We start from the raw sequence: 19,976 nt of genomic DNA, 5'->3' as shown, positions 1-19,976 counted from the left end.
GACACCAGTGCGGGGACAGCACGTGACTGACCGGGAAAGCGTGAGCGGCAGCACGTGACTGACCGGGACAGCACGTGACTGACCAGGACAGCAATGAGGATCAGCACGACCGGGACAGCACGTGACTGACAGGGACAGTAGTAGTGAGGGCGGTAGGTGACTGACCGACACAACAGTGAGGGACAGCAGGTGATGACCGCGACAGCCGCGAGCGGCAGCACGTGACTGACGGGACAGTAGTGAGGGACAGCACTTGACTGACCGGGACAACAGTGAGCGACAGCACGTGACTGACAGGGACACAGTGAGGAGCAGCACGTGACTGACCGGGACAGCCGTGAGCGGCAGCAGGAAGGAGGCCGTTAACCAGACGGTGGCCAGCAGGGCGGCGGTGAGCACGAGGCCGACCAGCCAGCGCGGCAGCCCGGTCCGGGCGCGAACGCACTCCAGGAAGTCGATGGCCCCGCGCCTGGGCCGCGCCACGCCCGGCACCGCTCCGAGGCCGGCGGCGCCGACCGGGGCGACGGCGCAGCCGGCTCCTCCGGCTCCTCCGGATCCTCCGCAGCGGCCGCCGCCGGGCCTTCCGCGAGCCTGAAACGGGCCACTGCAGTGAACATCGCGCTGGTGCTGCGGGGCGCGGGCGATGCCCAGAACCGGTCGCACCGAGCCCTGCAGATGACCCGGCTGCCTCAGTCTCCGGGCGCATTCCTTTAGAGTTAGGTGTACCAATTCGATAAGTCATTGGCGTGACAAACTAGCAGAGTTAACTTTGATGCTGAGCGCACCAGCCTCGGTAAGGCATTGGCATTCCAAAGTGACCGAGCCTTCGAGTGTGATGAACAGACATAAGCCACTTACCGAGGAAATCTCGCAGTATGTAATTATACGTATCCAGGAAATGATTAGTTTCTATATATCACAGACAATTCAACTTTAATAACAAGCATGTCATCGGAAACATTGTACGCGTCTGTAAAATATGTCCCGATCACTTCTAGCCTACTTTGGACAATACTTTCTTCAGTGGAGGATGAATAGTAAGACTTCAAATACCTCTGCATACCTATGCACCGTGGAAAGGGTATGACCACCACATGCATCATAAGTTTTTGCTCGTTCCTCATAGGATGCACATCTATTGAACGCAGTCCGCCATTAGGCCCAGGCACTGTGCCCGCACGGTCACCTGCGTGGGGTAGTGCCTTCCAGCGGGGGTGTCCGCCACTGTCCTTCCGACAGCCGCTGCCGCCCGGCCCGTCTGAGGATGACCTCCTGCCGTGGCCAAGGCCGCAAGGCCCGCAGCAGAGAGTTCTGGAAGAGAGGGAGAGAGAGAGAGAGATCGCGTCACGTGGCTGAGCAACCGGGCGACAGCTGGCTTCGAAACTGACATGCGACAATGCGACATGAATTGCCACGGCTTGTCATGAACGAGAACGACAACATACACACGTTCGTGAATGGAAATTAGTAGTGGCGCATTTTTGCGGTGCGTACACCTGATGAACACATCACCAAAGCACGGTTTTCATTAAGCCACAGTAGACTGGGCGTGGACGTCTGAGCCTGGCAGCATCTGAACACGCCATCCTGCATTAACCATCATTCACCTCCCAGTACATCAAGGTGTGCGTGCTTCTGATCGTGCCAGTTCAGCCAACAGACTGAACTTTTATTACAGCTCAAAATCCAATATCTGCACCGAACATTCCCTGACAGTCCCGGCTAAATTTGGCGGCCAGGCTGGCGGCGGCGCGCCGCCGTGCTGTTCAGCCGATGCCGTGGCATTCCAGTGCGATGTTCCGCTGCTGCGTGTCGCCAGAGCCCGCCTCAGAAGACTTGTGACAGTCCATTAGACCCGGCCCATGACCATTTCAAAGCGGACTGTCCGGATAAATGTACCTCCATTTCGCCTAATCGCGAATAATTAAGTTCAAGCATTCACTTTAGTATCCATAAATTTACAGGTGGCAAACAGTTGGATCTGCGCCAGGAAAGTTCGCCGCGCGCCGCCGCGGGGGGGGCGGTGAGAGGGGGGGGGGGGGGGGGTGAGGAGCGGCCTGACGCTGCACGCGATACAAGATCCACCACCAATTTTCTATTGACCGAGCGTCGCCGCCGCTTATCAAAACAATCGAGCGGGCGGCCGGAACACGAGCTGCCATTACTCACCCCGGCCGCCATCGGAGTAATGTTACTATTGTAGAAAACAGCGGAGAGCCCGCAGCGTCGGTGAAACGGCAGCACACTGCTGCAGCACAACCAGTTGTTTTCGCCCCACAGGCTTTGGTGCTTGACATAAGCGTGCTGACAAGCAATGCTCGTTTTAATTTTCTGCCTTTAAAGCGGCTGGCAAGGGCGTTCAACAGTTATGTCCGTTGACATTGTCCAATTGACGAAGAGTAGCGATTCGACTTTATACCTCAGGGACAAAAGCGTGTCAGACACCCTCTGATCAGCCCACGCTACTGGAAACGGCTTGTAAATATACGATATGACCAGCGTCTGATTGTATTTCCCTTTCAACGAAACGGAGATCGTACTGCACATCCTATTTTCACGAGACACAAACGAATTGCTGAATATTTTTTCCGGTCATTGTCTTCGGAACTGCTCAACGATATGCTCGAAGGGCCCAGTAAGCGCTATTCATAGAAAGCTAAACCATTGGATTGCATTTATCGTTGTATATCAAAGTTTCTGCATATCCGCATTCCGTAGGTGCCATCCCTTTCTACCCGCATTTTCTGCAGCTGCAGGATTAAAGACGTGCAGTCCGAAGACTTTGGTGTCGCCCAGAGCAGGAAGTGCAGTAAACAGTATTGTTTTGAGAGGTCGAGGGCACCATAAGACTTAACTGAATTTACGTCCTATCCCTCTGTCATCTGAGCGGAGCGCCCGCATTGGCGTAACCACTTGAGGGGACGGGGGATACGTATGCCACCAATGCCCCCCCCCCCCCCCGTGGGATATCCTTATCTAATTCGGTCCGTGAGCGCATTTTACTACCATTTCCGTATACAAAATAGCGACTTTAGGCAAGGTTGTCCCTAATTTACGGCTTGCCATCCCCCACCCCACCCGCCCCCCACCCCAACTGCCAATCCTGATTTGTTCCCTCTCTAATCTCAGAAACGTGGCACACTTCTCAAAGCGACGCCATGGTGCCGGTACGTGTAGCTGCCTTCACAAAATAGGTGCTCATTTATTCATGGCCGCCCCTTGAGTTGAAGTGGACCCGGTAATGAAATAATGGCCCCGTTCTGGTTTCCCCACAATATGTCCCTGACAATGACCATTGATTGACCAATGACATGGGCGGTGATTGGGACAAAAATGCTGCTCTTTCGTAAGTGGACGACCCCGATCTTGCGGGAAAGTCAGTTGCAAAGTAACACTGCCTTCATGAAGGCGATATGTAAAGCAATCACGCTTAATATCACGCGAAGCTTAAAACGGAAAATCAGAGCCCTCTGTACAGAAAAGGGGCGTAGTCTCGTCTGTCCTCTGCGCCCCTCTCTAGCGATATGTAGAGTAGTCTCGCAAAGTAAGTTGGAGGGGGGGGGGGGGGGAAGGAGGCTGAACCGTGAACAGTTACGAAACCTAACCCCAAAATTCGCTAACAAACAGGTTCCTTCCCAGCTTTGGCCAGGTGGCTGGAGCTTAATTTGAGGCTTGAAGCCGCCCCCCCACACCCAACTGAAAAGAAAACTATACCCCTGGTCCCAATGGAAACCGACGCTCTGGAAAATCGCTCAAAGAAGATCGAGGGTATCCCGGTTAGCAGAACGCGCGTTGATTGGGGACGATCTGTGTTTGAACGTTGATTGAACGTTGATTGAACGAATACGTTGATTATTGAATACGAACGTTGATTGAACGAATAAACTTCACCGCGATGCAGTTCCACTAAATGATTAAGACGAGGTGTTACTACAGCGGATGGAAAAATTATTTCGACACGAGGTGTTACTACAGCGGATGGAGAAATTATTTCGACAGTCATCCTGTCTGGTATGTCAGCATTCATGACGTCATGCCGTGTGATACTGAGGTGAGATCTTCACAAACACTTGCGTTTGGGAATTCATAAAAAACGCGCTCGTTGAGTGAAAAACGTGCTGAAGTACTTTTGGGAACGATGTAGAGATAGCTTATGGACGTAGGCATTTCGACGATGTTGAGCAAATTTCGCGAATGAGGTCAGGCCCATTTTTCGTAAAAATCGCCATGCATCGTGTTCAGTGGGATTATTAATGAGAACTGCGACCTCTCGCGCCCTGCTATTGGCGCGCTTCCTATCTTCTCGTGGGACGGGATTGGACTAGACTCGAACCCTGGGAATCTGCGCACCAGTCTGTATAAAAGGCATGCCCTATATTAACATGCCGCGTATGCTCGTTTTGCTTACACTGACGGCACCTGACACCCGTGCCGCCCTTAGGGAAAATATTCCCCCGATCAAAACTCCTGGATCCGCCTCTGACAAGCGCAGGCCCGTCAGCTGTCTAGCATGACGCTTGCAGCTGTTTACCATTTCTAAGACAGACCACAGCCAACAATTAAAGCCATTGCCGCCTAACACAGTGACGATGGGCACACGCCGCCGCTTTTCACGGCGCCTGGCTGCTCACGCAGCGAAGCATCACCTGGGGCGCCTATCACGCCCGCGTGCTGTTACTAAAGTCGAGTGTCAGGGGCGTCTGCTGTACCCTAAAGCCGAGTGTCACGGGCGTCTGCTGTTACTAAAGCCGAGTGTCACGGGGTGTGCTGTTTCTAAAGCCGAGTGTCACGGGGTCTGCTGTTTCTAAAGCCGAGTGTCACGGGCGTCTGCTGTTTCTAAAGCCGAGTGTCACGGGCGTCTGCTGTTACTAAAGCCGAGTGTCACGAGCGTCTGTTGTTACTAAAGCCGAGTGTCACGGGCGTCTGCTGTTTCAAAGCCGAGTGTCACGGGGTGTGCTGTCACTAAAGCCGAGTGTCACGGCGTCTGCTGTTTCTAAAGCCGAGTGTCACGGGCGTCTGCTGTTACTAAAGCGAGTGTACGGGCGTCTGCTGTTACTAGAGCCGAGTGTCACGGGGTCTGCTGTTTCTAAAGCCGGGTGCCACGGGCGTCTGCTGTTTCTAAAGCCGAGTGTCACGGGGTGCTGTTTCTAAAGCCGAGTGTCACGGGCGTCTGCTGTTTCTAAAGCCGAGTGTCACGGGCGTTTGTGTTACTAAAGCCGGTGTCACGGGCGTCTGCTGTTACTAAAGCCGAGTGTCACGGGCGTCTGCTGTTTCTAAAGCCGAGTATCACGGGCGTCTGCTGTTACTAAAGCCGAGTGTCACGGGCGTCTACTGTTACTAAAGCCGAGTGTCACGGGGTCTGCTGTTTCTAAGGCCGAGTGCCACGGGCGTCTGCTGTCTAAAGCCGAGTGTCACGGGCATCTGCTGTTACTAAAGCCGAGTGTTACGGGCGTCTGCTGTTACTAAAGCCGAGTGTCACGGGCGTCTGCTGTTTCTAAAGCCGAGTGTCACGGGCGTCTGCTGTCCCTAAAGCCGAGTGTCACGGGGTCTGCTGTTACTAAAGCCGAGTGCCACGGGCGTCTGCTGTCCCTAAAGCCGAGTGTCACGGGCATCTGCTGTTACTAAAGCCGAGTGTTACGGGCGTCTGCTGTTACTAAAGCCGAGTGTCACGGGCGTCTGCTGTTTCTAAAGCCGAGTGTCACGGGCGTCTGCTGTCCCTAAAGCCGAGCGTCACGGGCATCTGCTGTTACTAAAGCCGAGTGTCACGGGCGTCTGCTGTTTCTAAAGCCGAGTGTCACGGGGTCTGCTGTTTCTAAGCCGAGTGTCACGGGGTGTGCAGTTTCTAAAGCCGAGTGTCACGGGGTCTGCTGTTTCTAAAGCCGAGTGTTACGGGCGTCTGCTGTTACTAAAGCCGAGTGTCACGGGCGTCTGCTGTTACTAAAGCTGAGTGTCACGGAGTGTGCTGTCACTAAAGTCGAGTGTCACGGGGTGTGCTGTTTCTAAAGCCGAGTGTCACGGGGGTCGCTGTTTCTAAAGCCGAGTGTTACGGGCGTCTGCTGTTACTAAAGCCGAGTGTCACGGGCGTCTGCTGGTTACTAAAGCTGAGTGTCACGGAGTGTGCTGTTACTAAAGTCGAGTGTCACGGGGTGTGCTGTCACTAAAGCCGAGTGTCACGGGGTCTGCTGTTTCTAAAGCCGAGTGTCACGGGGTCTGCTGTTACTAAAGCCGAGTGTCACGGGGTGTGCTGTTACTAAAGCCGAGTGTCACGGGCGTCTGCTGTCCCTAAAGCCGAGTGTCACGGGGTGTGCTGTTACTAAAGCCGAGTGTCACGGGGTGTGCTGTTACTAAAGCCGAGTGTCACGGGCGTCTGCTGTCCCTAAAGCCGAGTGTCACGGGGTGTGCTGTTACTTAAGTCGAGTGTCACGGGGTGTGCTGTCACTAAAGCCGAGTGTCACGGGGTGTGCTGTTACTAAAGCCAAGTGTCACGGGGTGTGCTGTTTCTAAAGCCGAGTGTTACGGGCGTCTGCTGTTTCTAAAGCCGAGTGTCACGGGCGTCTGCTGTCACTAAAGCCGAGTGTCACGGGCGTCTGCTGTTTCTAAAGCCGAGTGTTACGGGCGTCTGCTGTTTCTAAAGCCGAGTGTCACGGGCGTCTGCTGTTTCTAAAGCCGAGTGTCACGGGCGTCTACTGTTACTAAAGCCGAGTGTCACGGGCGTCTGCTGTTTCTAAAGCCGAGTGTCACGGGCGTCTACTGTTACTAAAGCCGAGTGTCACGGGCGCCGCTGAGGCCGCGGCTAGTGACGACCGCGCCGGCCGCTCCGCCGCTCCCCGGCGGCGCTCCAAAGGCCCGGCGGCTTCCTTTCTTATTCGGCGCCGGCACGGCATGTGACGTGACCGGCCGCCGCCCGTCCCTCGCCCCAGGGAGCAGCACTGTGTCCCGACGGCGGGAGGGGGGCGGGGCGTGGCGGGCCCCCGGATCGCGTCACAGCGAGCGGCGACGGCTGGTCCGGGCCGGCACCCAGGGTGCTGGCCACGGCTCTCCGTCCTGCGGCGTCGGCGGGCGGGGTCAGGCGTGCAGCCGGCCTCGCGGCACGAAGGCCGACCGGAGGCAGTGCCCGGACGGCCTGCTCACACCAGCCCGACAGAGGAGACGGTGCCAGCGGTGGCGGTCAGTTTGCGAGCTCGTTTGATTGTGTTTTCAGATGATGATATCAGTTAGATATTTGCAGCGCAATAAAGCAAATAATTAACCGTTAATTAATTAGGCAAGTGCACAACCAATGAAAAAGTCCCCGCTACCGCTCATCGCAAAACCCCGGTTATGGCTGAATGGATGTAGACCGGGCCTATTCAACAATGACCACGTGGCCACACGCAACTCAAACCGGGACACGATTGTTCCAGAAGTGTACTCAAGTTGCACAAACTCAGTTTTGGAAAGCCGTTTGGTACTTAAGTTCGAGTTAAAGGTCGTATCACCATGATTAATTTTTCCAAATTTTCAGTGCTACGCTTAACTTAATGTCGTAGTGCGAGCAAACTGAAAAAACCCAGACACGCCGAGATGGCCACCACCAGGTATTTCTCTGGTTGTTAACTTTTATTTAACTTACCACGTCAGTTCAATTCATATGTAACGACTTCAGAGTTTTTCCTCGAACGCTTCCATGCGCTTCATTGCTTTGGCACGAATGTCTACCATTAAATACACACAACTGTGTATGAGCTTTAATTCAATTGGCGTTCTCGGTGGCGGTAAATTATGGTATGTGAATAGCTATGCCGGCCCTCCGCGAGTTAGACGCTTTCAGGGGACTTTTTATCGTAGGTCATGATGTCGTAGGTCAAGAGAGGCAATATAGGGTTGACTTCACTAAAAACACATTTTATGACCAAATTCCGTTTAAAGGGAGTGCTCCACATTAATACGGGGTTTTAAACTGAAATAGAAATCTTAAAGCGCTTTCAGTGCTATTCACAATGTTGTCCTTAAGATTTCAGTCCCTCTGGCTTCTGAGCTACACACCCGCGAAAACGCGGAACATTATATCAAGGAGAGTATTTCAAAGTCACCTTGACATTCATGGTGTCGTAATAACGCCATTCAAATCCTGCCACTTCATAAGCCGCACGGCGATCAAGGCAAATACAAATACAGTTGTCGAGGCGTTAATATCTGGCGTTTATGAACGTGATTTCGAGACATAACGGCCGTCAATTGGCTCTAAATCGATTCATGCAAAGTGCGATGACGTAATCAAACCATGACGCAATTTACAAAACAGAGAATTGTGCTGCCTAGAGCAGTCTTTCCCACTTACAAAATATAACAATAGTTTTAAGTGAGCTTGCTTCACCACACCCGATGCTTGCTTCAATACCTTCCGATGTGAAACGGTTCCTTTAACACGCGCCCGGGTGGCGGGCTAGGTACCCTTCGCTCGGGGGAGTTGGTCAATTTGACCCCCCTGAGATCTCGAGAACAATGGAATCTAGAGGCACCAGATTCACAGGGTATGTTGACCGGTACGTGAGCTCACATAGGTGAAAGTTTGAGATGCCTAAATCATGACCGTTGGGTCAAATAAGGTCAAACAAGGTCAAACTGCAGGTAGGTCTTCAAAGCCCCCAGAACTTAGACGACTGCTTCTAAGCAAAAGGTTACATGCTCATTAAATTCAGTGACCTTATTTGACCTTTTGAAGGACATGGTGACCAAAATCATACAAGACTTCTCTGAGTTTTACATTTGAATAGGCGACAAAGATTACGCTAAGCAGTATGCTACTGAAAACCAAATGTCGACCTGGGTCATTTTAGGTCAGTGACCTATTCTGACCTCTAAGAAATGCATGGAAGATGTAGAATGCGGTTGTTGCTATCACTAAATTCGAAATGAGCATCAGAAACTATTCCATACAGCAAGCCCTAGAGTAATCAAACAGGTTGGTTTTGACCTTGGTCTGACCTTCATACCTGACCTTAGGTCAATTAAATTTGCTCATTTAATTGTTGTGTTGTCTAAGAAAGCATTTCAGAGATGTATGGCTTCGTCTAACACTCCGTTGTTGTATCAGATTGAACGATTCCTTAGAATTGGCTTCGCTGAAACCATGGCCTGCTTTTGACCTGCCAAAGGTCAGCGACCTTACAAGGATACATCTAAATATTTGCCACCAAACGATCCGATATTCAATTGTCTACAGATATGAAAAATTTGGCGCGGCTACGCCGCGCCGTTCGGAAACCATTCTGGAAAAACCTTCGGTGGGGTCAAGTTGGCCCCTCCCCCCCCCCCCCCCCCACCGCCTAGCGCGTGTTAGCAGTGAACAGTTAGTTAACATCAAACGCAGTTAAAAGCGAACCTAAGCTGTTTACCATGGCTTATTCCGTGGAGGCATCTTAACTGACCAAACATGACCGTAGTTTCCGTTTTTCAACGCAAGCTGTCTGACACATTTGTTCAGGGTAGTGAAAATTCCATATTGCCACCACCATTTGGTTTCGGACAGCAATGTAGGATCAAGGATGCGGGTCAATCGTTTTCTCGGCACCAGAAAATGCCCTGCTATAGGGCTTGCACTTGCGGAATTTTCCAGTTATAAGTGAAATATTGCGTATATGAATGTGCGTTGTTCAAAATAATTTGGAAATGTTCCTTCCGTCTGGATTGTGTCTTTCACCCCACAATAACTCTGTATGCTGTCCGCAGCACTGGCCCTATGGGAAGTCCAAACCAAACTGGATGCGCCCTTGCCTTTTGAACTCCGCATTTAGAAACGCGCCCATGGAGCACAGCACTCGGCGGGCTCGCTGCTGTGAGGAGCGCGGGGTGAAATGTCACCCGCTCTGTCCGTGACGTCATCAGACCGCCATTGTCAGCCGTCCACACAGCTGCACACAGCTCCTGACCGCTGACCTTGCGCGTCAGCGGCTCTTTTAATCGACAATTCCATGGACGCCTGCCGCGTCTTTACCCGTGGTTTGATCCTCTCCCTGGAGAGCGCAGCCGGGCGCCGTTGGCCTGCGCTGGAGCAGGGATCAGCGCAGCCGTCATGGCGCTGACGGCCGGGCGGCAGGGACCAGGGCAGCAGCATTAGAGGAGGACGGCTGGGACCGGCGACGTGGCGGTGATATTGGAGCTGGTGACCGGGCGGCCGGGACCGATGGGACCGTGGGGAATGCTCGGCCTGCCGTTCATTACGGAATCGATGCCGGCACCCGACTGAACACGTGACCACCGGCGGGGTGACGGCGGTGCGGAGTGCTTCGGCATCAAATATCGGACCTGGTTGCCGTCCGGCTTGATGGCCACTCACATGCCGGAGGTCGTCAGCGTCTCAAATGTCCCCACTTCTCCAGATAATTGTTGGGGCTTCTTGTAAATCGTGCCGTGGCTTCCGAAACCGCTGATGTATTACTGGGGTGCTCTGAAAATATTGCTTTTGTGTGATACATGGCAAAAATGAGTTGCTTTTTGCTTGGCGAAATGTCCTTGGTGTTGGGATTTCATAGCATAGTCGGGTGATATTTCGCATCGATTTAGCTGATGGAAGCATCGCGCCAGGGAAGTGATGCGGTCATAGTATATGTATAATCCGATGCGGGTGGCGAACATAGAACAATCACGCAGAACGAGCGGATTAATTTCGTGCATCTGACATCATCGAACCAAACGATCAGTCACAGCGTACAATTTTAAACCCAGACAACTGCAAATCGTTTTAAATGGTGATTGGTGCAACTGCACTTTGCATACAAAGAGGCGCTCTCGCAACATAACAACGCATAGGTGAGTCCGGTTGCCGGAGGAAGGGCACCGACTGATGCCCAGGCCAGTCCGCATATTGGATTTAATCTGCGGGCCCCCATCGCCCAGATCCAGGCAGGCAGCCGCGTAACGCAGCCGGCGCCGCATAGGTCGATCACAGAAGCGTCACGGAAGTGACACGCTGACCTGGGCGTCCATTGCTGACAAGTGTGTGCTGGTGGGCTGAGTGCTGCAGGCGGCATTGTGGCTGCGTGCTTTCAGAGTTCACGATTCTTGCTGGGACCGTTTTGTAATGTTCTCCAGGAATGTTTGAAATGAGACCGTCAGGAGGAAACTGTCGAGAGTGGTACAGACGTGATTTGGATTATGACAGCTGAGTTAGGAACGAGAGTTAGAAGTACACTCAGGGTCATGCTCTGATCCTTTCTATAGTTTTCTCCCTGTGTGGTTTTAGCCTCATTAATGTATCTAATATCTATGATGTGACTAAGTAGTACTACATAAGTAGTAAAATATTCGTAAACCAACTCAATAACTTCCTGACAGAAACTAAAAGGAGCTGGTCACGACAATCTCAATATCAAACAGTTCCCTCTCAGTTTACCGGGTAGATTTTTACAAAAGTGATGTTTTTTAACAATTCATGTCATAGAGGACTTAACAGGAACTAAAAAAACTGTGCATCAAGGAAAAATCAATTACCGTTTACACATGACACACATGGTAACATGGTGACTTCTCGATAAAGCGAACGTCTTTCATTTGGTTAACCTGCAGCTTGATGAAAATCGATAAGTTGATTGTTTTATTCTAAGGCTATGTTTTTTATTTCCACAGGGTCACAGGGTGGTTCTTTGTTCATCATCTGATATTTCAAATATCCTGGTGTCATCGTTACACAAAAGTTTCCAGCACTACACCACCACCGCTGTCGTGAGCATCGCCCACCCTCACTTCGACTGCGGCACGGGAAATAAAAACACAGCGCTAGTCCAATCTTGTAGGGGAACAGAGCACAACAGAGGAACGCATTAACCGAACAACCAGGTGATGGTCGACTTCAGCAAGCCCTCGTTAAGGCCAAAAACGTTAAATCATTGAAGGGAAAAGAGAAAACTCGTGGCAAAAGGAAAAGTACCGTATGAAGGCCGTACCGCAGCGTTGTAAGCATCTAACTGATGTATTGTAAGAGTTCAAAATAAAAGTCGAAAGTTGATTTTAAATGATGAAAATGAATTGTTATGAAATTATGAAAGAATTAATTTTTCGCCTTAAAATGATGTTCTCAACGTGCCGAATACCGGCAATTCGCCCATATTCCCACCACATCAGTCATACCCCAGAAATAATGGGTTCATCCAGAGATGTCACCACTCGTTCTGGCCAAGACAGCTTGCGATAACAAACCCGCCTGCAGAGAAGCCGCGTCTCTGCTTATCGCCAAACACGCGCAACAGACGCGGGAGCGCCACGCCGCTCTGTGACCTCTCTGTGACCTCTCTGTGACACGCGCAACAGACGCGGGAGCGCCACGCCGCTTTGTGACCTCTCACGCTGGCAGCGGCTTCCCCGGCCCCGACGGATCCGCGGGCGGTCGGCGCGCGAGCGGCAGTGGATTGGGGTCGTTCACCAGGCTGTCAGCGATCAAAGTGGAATGCAAATGAAAGACCAGCTGTGCCTTATCGGTCCCGCCCCGTTCCGATTCAAGACCACATCGCTGAACGGTGAAAATCGGCCGTCGACTTGCGTGCCTGGGCTGCCGGCTGGACTGATTTGCTCGGTGTGCCGCACCCGGCGCTGTGCGGTGCGGTGTACACTTGTCCGAGCTGGTGTCTGCTGTGGCGCTGGTGAGCCGGGCTCATGTCTGCTGTGCCGCTGGTGAGCCGCGCTAATTCCACATGCGGATGATATTATAACCAAAGCATCGAAAGCTCTATATATGCTCCACATAATGAAGAAGTACCATCCACCGCAGGAACAACTTGTTCGTGTGTATGTTACTTACATCGGCCATTGCTAGAATATTGTGCCCCGGTTTTTCACGAGGGACTCACTGCCAAGCAGGCGCAACACCTTGAGAAAGTGCAGAAGAGAGCTTTGAAAATTATCTTCGGCCATTCGGAAAAGTACTCGCACATCTTGCAACGCTTGGGCGTGGAAGCCCTCGCTGACAGAAGAGAAAAGCTATGCCTAAGGCTAGGAAAACAAATGCAAGCGTCTCCCATGCATAGAGATCTGCTTCCAAAGCAGCGAGTGGCGATCTCCGGCAGAAATACCAGGAGCGCAAGCACACTCCAAACGTTTTGCTGTGGTACGCGACTACGCAAATCAAGTATTCCCCATATAACCACTCTCATAAACACAGATATATTATCAACTAAGTAGTATCCTACTTCATATGTATATTGTGCACATGTGCTATATGAGTTGATACTCGAAGCCATGTTTTTCTCAATAAACCGTCTCTCTCTCTCTCTCTCCTCCGCTCCCTCTCCTCTCGCTCTCCTCTCGACACACCCACTCACTCACTCTACTCACTCACCACTCACTCACTCTCACTCACTCACTCACTCACTCACTCACTCACTCACTCACTCACTCACTCACTCACTCACTCACCACTCCTCACTCACTCACTCACTCACTCACACACTCACTCACTCACTCACTCACTCACTCACTCACTCACTCTCACTCACTCACTCACTCACTCACTCACTCACTCACTCACTCACTCACTCACACTCACTCACTCACTCACTTCACTCACTCACTCACTCACTCACTCACTCACTCACTCACTCACCACTCACTCACTCACTCACTCCCTCACCACTCACTCACTCACTCACTCACTCACTCACTCCCCACTCACTCACTCACTCACTCACTCACTCACTCACTCCTCACTCACTCACTCACTCCACTCACTCACTCACGCACTCACTCACTCACTCACTCACTCACTCACTCACTCACTCACTCACTCACTCACTCCTCACTCACTCACTCACTCACTCACTCACTCACTCACTCACTCACTCACTCACTCACTCACTCACTCACTCACTCACTCACTCACTCACTCACTCACTCACTCACTCACTCACTCACTCACTCAATCCTCACTCACTCACTCACTCCTCACTCAACTCACTCACTCACTCACTCACTCACTCACTCACTCACTCACTCACTCACTCACTCACTCACTCACTCACTCACTCACTCACTCACTCACTCACTCACTCACTCACTCACTCACTCACATCACTCACTCACTCCCACTCACTCACTCACTCACTCACTCACGCACTCACTCACTCACTCACTCACTCACTCACTCACTCACTCACCTCACTCACTCACTCACTCACTCATCATCACTCACTCACTCACTCACTCACTCACTCACTCTCCTCTCTCTCCTCTTCTCCCTCTCTCTCTCTCTCTCTCTCTCTCTCACTCTCTATCTCTCTCTCTCTCTCTCTCTCTCTCTCTCTCTCTCTCTCTCTCTCTCTCTCCTCTCTCTCTCTCTCTCTTCTCTCTCTCTTCCTCTCTCTCTCTATGTCTGTGTGTTACTGGTGAGCCGGGCTAATGTCTGCCTTGTCACTGGTGAGTCGGGCTAATGTCTGCCGAGCTAATGCCTGCTGTGGCGCTGGTAAGCTGCTGTGGCGCTGGTAAGCCGGGCTAATATCTGCTGGTACGCTGCTGAGCCGAGCTGTTGTCTGCTGTTGCGCTGCTGAGCCGAGCTGTTGTCCAACGGGACTTGTGGCTACTGGGTATTGTATGCAGTTCTCCAATAAGTTACGTGTGGGGTCCGCGGATTCTCGGAATTGTATGAGCTGTGCCGTCTGCCCCGTGGCACCCGCTCGCTTCTGTGTACCGCCGCGCCACCCGATGTGTGCCTGGTCCACATGTCAACACGAGCGCCCCACGGCTGTGGCGGGGGTGACGCCCCCGCGCAGCGGCGATCGATGACTCGAAATGCATCGTTTGTTACCGTCGACGCCAGGGCCCGTCGGCTCTTGCGCCCTCTGTTCACACCCACTCCAGGGGCTGCGGCTCGCATGAATGCTGCCAATTCACAGCTCGTATTGTATGGTCGCATGCCCCTCGCTGCTGCTAAAGGCGCCGCCGTAAATGACTCTTGAGACGGCCATGCAGGTGGTGCTGCCGGTCATTCATGCTTCGTTTTTTCAGTTTCCTCACTGGGTCATTGCGAAGACCACACGAAGATAAAGAAGGCAGTCGCTTATAAGCCGAATGCTAATGTTGCATTCGAACGTTTTCATGATTAATGAATTACCGCTGTTTCACGTGGCAGGGACTCGTGGTGAATGCAAGCAATAATTCGGTTCCATGAAAGCATAGTTGTTAACCCTCGCCGGGTTTACCGGCCCCGCCATCTTTCGCACCGTTCACCCGTTGTCCTCTTGCTGATTGCACAACCGATGTGCGTGAGAAAAATTAGAATCCAGGATGAACTGCACGAAAGTGAGTCAGGTGACCTTACTGTGCCTCATATGACTGATGTGTTACATCGCGTCAAAGGAGGTCCGAATATGTTTCCGCTGTATCTGCAGAATTTGGACATGCCCGCAGACTATAGCTGATATGGGTAAAGACATTCATATTTCTTGCCAAGGGGTAGAGTGAGGCTACTTGCTGTTGTTTCATAAGCCCCCGCCGTTGACTCTGGATGATTTTACACGTGTGATCCTGGTCTATTTGGCTCACTCGTTCATTTTCCTCCAACATGCAGGCGGCATTGGACTGCGGCAGCCTGAAGTTACCGGACTGCTGAGAAGGGTTGACTCATGCCTAAATGACTCGGCCTACTAAAGACGTTATCCGCCTCTGGACCGAAGCAAGACCTTTAATTCTAAGAAGCATTCCGTCCGCCTTAACGCGTACAAAGGTACAAATTGTTGAGTTAGACTAACCGTGACGTCATGACGACAGTGTCACCACAAGTAATTCGCCATAAATGCTGTCAAAGGTCAAAGTTCTTTCATTTATTTATTCAAACTTTCTTCCTCCATGGTGTCACGTGTTCACACAAATACTTTGGACATTTATTTGTCAAGGGTGGGCACTTATCAACAGAAAACTTTTAGCGAACCATTCAGAGCCAAACCGCGCAACGTTCCTAACATTTAACAAATTTTCGTTTTTGGTGGGCATGTTTCCCCGTACCCTCTTAAGAACGTAACGCCAGAAGTCTTGACAACTAACAAGTTTAATACAGATGATGCTTTCTTGATACAGAACACATAATACAGAACACATAATACTTTAATACAGAACACACACAGGCAAAATAACTCGCCAAAGACAAAAGGCGCGCGGAAGGTCCGTGGTTCGTTGGATGTACGGCCCATTGCAAGTCCGAAAGAGAGGCTTTAATTTTCAACTGATGTCGCCATCAAACATGAATTGTACGCACGGTGACAAGCAAAGTTCTCTGGTTTCAGTTATCTCTGTGAACAGCCAGTGGGCATTTGTGAAAGTTCGGGATTTGCAAAATGTTGGCTAGATGCGGTTTGAGCACGAAGATTGAGAGAAAAAAACTTACTGTGGATAAGACAGTAGTAACAGCCTTATTCATCGGAGAAAAACAGGAGAATGGAGATATAGATTCGTTGATATTTTGGCGAGATGCCTTTATTGAAACGAACAACTAAAGGAAATCCATAGCTACCTGCCGATTATCCTCCTCGATTTTCAGTTTTGTTTTAAAAAGCGAACCACAGTTTATACAGGACACCAACATTCGGGGGATTAAACAAGGGACAATTGCCAGCCAATACTACGATACGGTGTATATCTAACCAAGAAGTAGAATGCGTGAAAATGTGGGTACATGCAAACGAATTCAAGCGAACAGATATCACGCATCACGTTTCATTCAAACCTGCAGGCGATTTGAAATAAACATGCACCGTACATCACGCATCAATTATACGTACATGCGATTTCAATCGAACAGGCATCGCGCATCACGCGCCAGGCATCACTTACACATGCAAGCGATTTTAGGCTAGCACACATCACACATCGCGGCACATACCACGTTCGCATAATCAGTTATGATGAGCTTCGTGCGTTAAGCTTTAGTTGCCGACTTTTTATGGAATAGATTCACTTATTTTCCGTCTGGGTGGTCCTTCGCTCTGTAGATGACTTTGAGCTCTAAAAGAGGCATAGGGTTTATACCTCCCTGGATTTCAGCCGGAGCGTGTTTTAGCAAAAACTAGTCACCGAAAGGGGTATTGCCTGTTTTGTTTTTAGCGTATCTTGGGTGTTCATTATATCTCAAACGAATAGGACAAATGGGCTCTCCGGTACAGACAATATCCCTCCCATGTTTTCACACAGTTAACACTTGATTTCGTATGCCAGGTTTTTTTCTGCGTGCAAACACATTGAGACCCAGACTTGCATAAATGGCATCTGTTGCAGCCCGAGCACTTAGGCTCTGAGATGGAAGCTTTTACCAGAGACTTTTTAGCTTACTGCCGTTCTTCCAAGCTGTGCTTACGCGCATTTTTAATTTTCTAACCATGTTGCATCATGAGAAGATCAAAGCTACGCGTGACGATGTTACCACGATGTTAAGCGCTGTTGCATCGTTAGAAAATGAAAACTGCGCGTGCGCATAGCTTGGAAGGACGGCAATAAGCTAGAAAAGTTTCTGGTGAAATCTTCTTTCTCGAAGCCTAAGTGCCTAGGTGGCAATAAATGTCATTTATGCAAGCATGGGCTTTAAGGAATGTGCGCGCAAAAAACGTGGTTTCCGAAATTAAGTGTAAACTGTGTGAAAACGTGGGGTACATAGTTTTAAACATCTGCAAGGTCCTAAAACAAGACAGGAAATACCCCTTTCGGTGACCATTTTTTTGGCAAAACACACTCAGACTGAAATCCAGGGATATGTGGACACTACGTCTCTTTTAGAGCTGAAAGTCATCTACAAGAGTGCAGGACCACGCAGACAGGAAAAAAAGCGAATCTGTTCTACAAAAAGTCGGCAATTAAACCTTAACGCACAAAGCTCATCCTAACTGTTTATGCTAGCGTGATTTGTGGCATGATGTACATGGTGTGCTAGCTTTAAATCGTTTTCATGTGTAAGTGATGCCTGACGCGTGATGCGCGATGCCTGTTTAATTGGAATCGTCTGCATGTATAGCCAATGCGTGAAACATGATGCTGGTTTACTTCACCTTGCTTGCATGTTTGAATAAAGCGTGTTCCCTGATGTCTGTTTACTTGAATTTGTTTGCATGCATGCGTATTTTCCTGCATTCTAATTGTTAGTTGGATATGCTCTCGATCATGGTAATGGCTGGCAATTGCTCCTTGTTTAATCCTCTGAATTTTGAAGTCCTGTAAAAACTGTGGCCCACTGTTAGAAAAATCGAGTTGGATCATCGGCAGGCAAGTATTTCACTTCCGATTTTCGTTTCGATAAAGGCATATTGCCAAAATATCAACGCATCTTTATTTCCATCCTCCTGGGTTTGCTCCGATGAATACGGCCATTACCACCGTACTGTTCATGCGAGTAATGTTCCTCGCAAATACACTAAACAACTTATGAAGGCTTACTATTTATGCTGTGAACTGAAGGTAGGAAGTGACGGTCAACATCTTTGAAAATAATGCATGCATTCTTCCATTTGCTAAAATTTGCCGAAGCTCTTGGACAATACTCTTGAGTTACTTGATAAGTTAAAGTTGAAATTGGCTGATACCACTTGTGCACTACTTGCTCTTTATGAAATTGAAAAAACTGCATCATCTACCGCACAATCGCTTTAAAAATGATATAACTGTAACTTGCTAACGTGAGCCTTGACTGGAGCATCCACCAGGGATCTGCGCGTATTGCGACTTGAGAGTTGCCCAGTGTCCAATGTAATTTACCCGAAATACTTCGGTAGCTCAGGGTAGCTCATATTACAGAGAGGCCATGTTTCCTTTCGAAACGCGGCTCCTCGTGATATTTCGAATCTGCGACATCCCGAGAACAGCAGATGCTTCCAGGCCGAGATAGGCAGTTCAGAGGGTACGCTACACGACGACTGCTGGACAAGAAAATCTACGTTGCCGCGCCAAACCTCCACATGTGGCCCGACACCAGCCACCCGCTAGACTCACGCCGAGGAGCAATACTTCGAGCCTACCATATAAATTGATAAGCAGTGCCGGCACGCCCACACATTCACTCGCGTCAATGGCAAAAGGTCACAGACGATCAATCTCATTACAGGTCTTGGCTGGCTCTTCGGGCGCGTGTAGCGTCCGGAATCGAGGTGGGCTGTGCCTGGCGTGGCCGTGATAACGCCGTGACTACTCCAGCTTTACCTTGTAGAGGGCGGGGCTTCAACCCCCACAACCAACTTGTGCGGCCGGGGCGGTCGCTGTCCGCGAGCCACCGTAGAACCTTGGTCGCACAGGGTGCTTTTCGGAGAGCTGACAGCTTAATTACAGGACGCGTCACAAAGAGCTATCGCGAAAAGCTTGGTCCATAAACTGCTACGCGCCCTCATAGCGTGCTGTCCGCTGATCATCGATGTCAACAAAATTACATCCCTCTCACGTGCCTAATGCCTTCAACTCATTCTTCAACTTCAACTTACGCAGGGTGGTTGCGGGCGGCAAGAGGAGAACAAACCCCTGACAAGTCGACCCTCCTGGCTCAATGCTTGACATGTTCTCGCCGACTAGCAAACACGTTCTCACGTTCTCACATTCACGTTCTCACGTTGACACGTTCTCACATTCCTAGCAAAAACGATCCTCTGATGGATTCCAAGTGTTTTACGCACACCTGAGGGACCAATGCATGTCAATTTTACAACTGTTGGCAAATAGGTACAACAACTTTTTGCTGACAACTGCGTCGTGCATTAGAGCTCCAAAAATCGATCGTCAGGATTTGGAACGAAAAGTTAATCCCCTTCACTTCACCTAACTAACAAAGGCACGATTGTTGGATGTTCGAAAGGCTCGTTTATTGACTTAAATGTGCGGTAGCCTGGGCTGAGCGAGCTCCAAACAGAACACAGAAGAAACCAACTCACGGCTGCCGCGAACAATAGACAGGAGAGCCCTGCCGGACAGTCCAGCCTTTGTCTGCGCTTTTAGTTAACGGCAGTGCACTTTAATTGTGAGACAATGCCCAGGCGAGGAAAAGG

The 19,976-nt window shown here is 50.5% G+C and overlaps 1 long non-coding RNA gene across 1 annotated transcript in view; it reads right to left on the bottom strand.

The window, feature by feature from the left end:
- Nucleotides 1–1,200: 1,200 nt before the first annotated feature.
- The window catches only part of LOC119110563 (uncharacterized), a 48,005-nt gene continuing 29,229 nt past the window's right edge, over nt 1,201–19,976 (bottom strand). The window contains exon 4 of the long non-coding RNA XR_005095509.1: nt 1,201–1,311. This is a non-coding gene — a long non-coding RNA (uncharacterized LOC119110563). The remainder of the gene's footprint in view (nt 1,312–19,976) is intronic.

This window comes from Pollicipes pollicipes, unplaced genomic scaffold, assembly GCF_011947565.3.
Source record: "Pollicipes pollicipes isolate AB1234 unplaced genomic scaffold, Ppol_2.1 Scaffold_7231;HRSCAF=8579_pilon_pilon_pilon, whole genome shotgun sequence".
Taxonomy (NCBI): domain Eukaryota; kingdom Metazoa; phylum Arthropoda; class Thecostraca; order Pollicipedomorpha; family Pollicipedidae; genus Pollicipes; species Pollicipes pollicipes.
The sequence above is the reverse complement of the archived record's forward strand: the minus strand, read 5'-3'. Positions and strand labels throughout refer to the sequence as shown.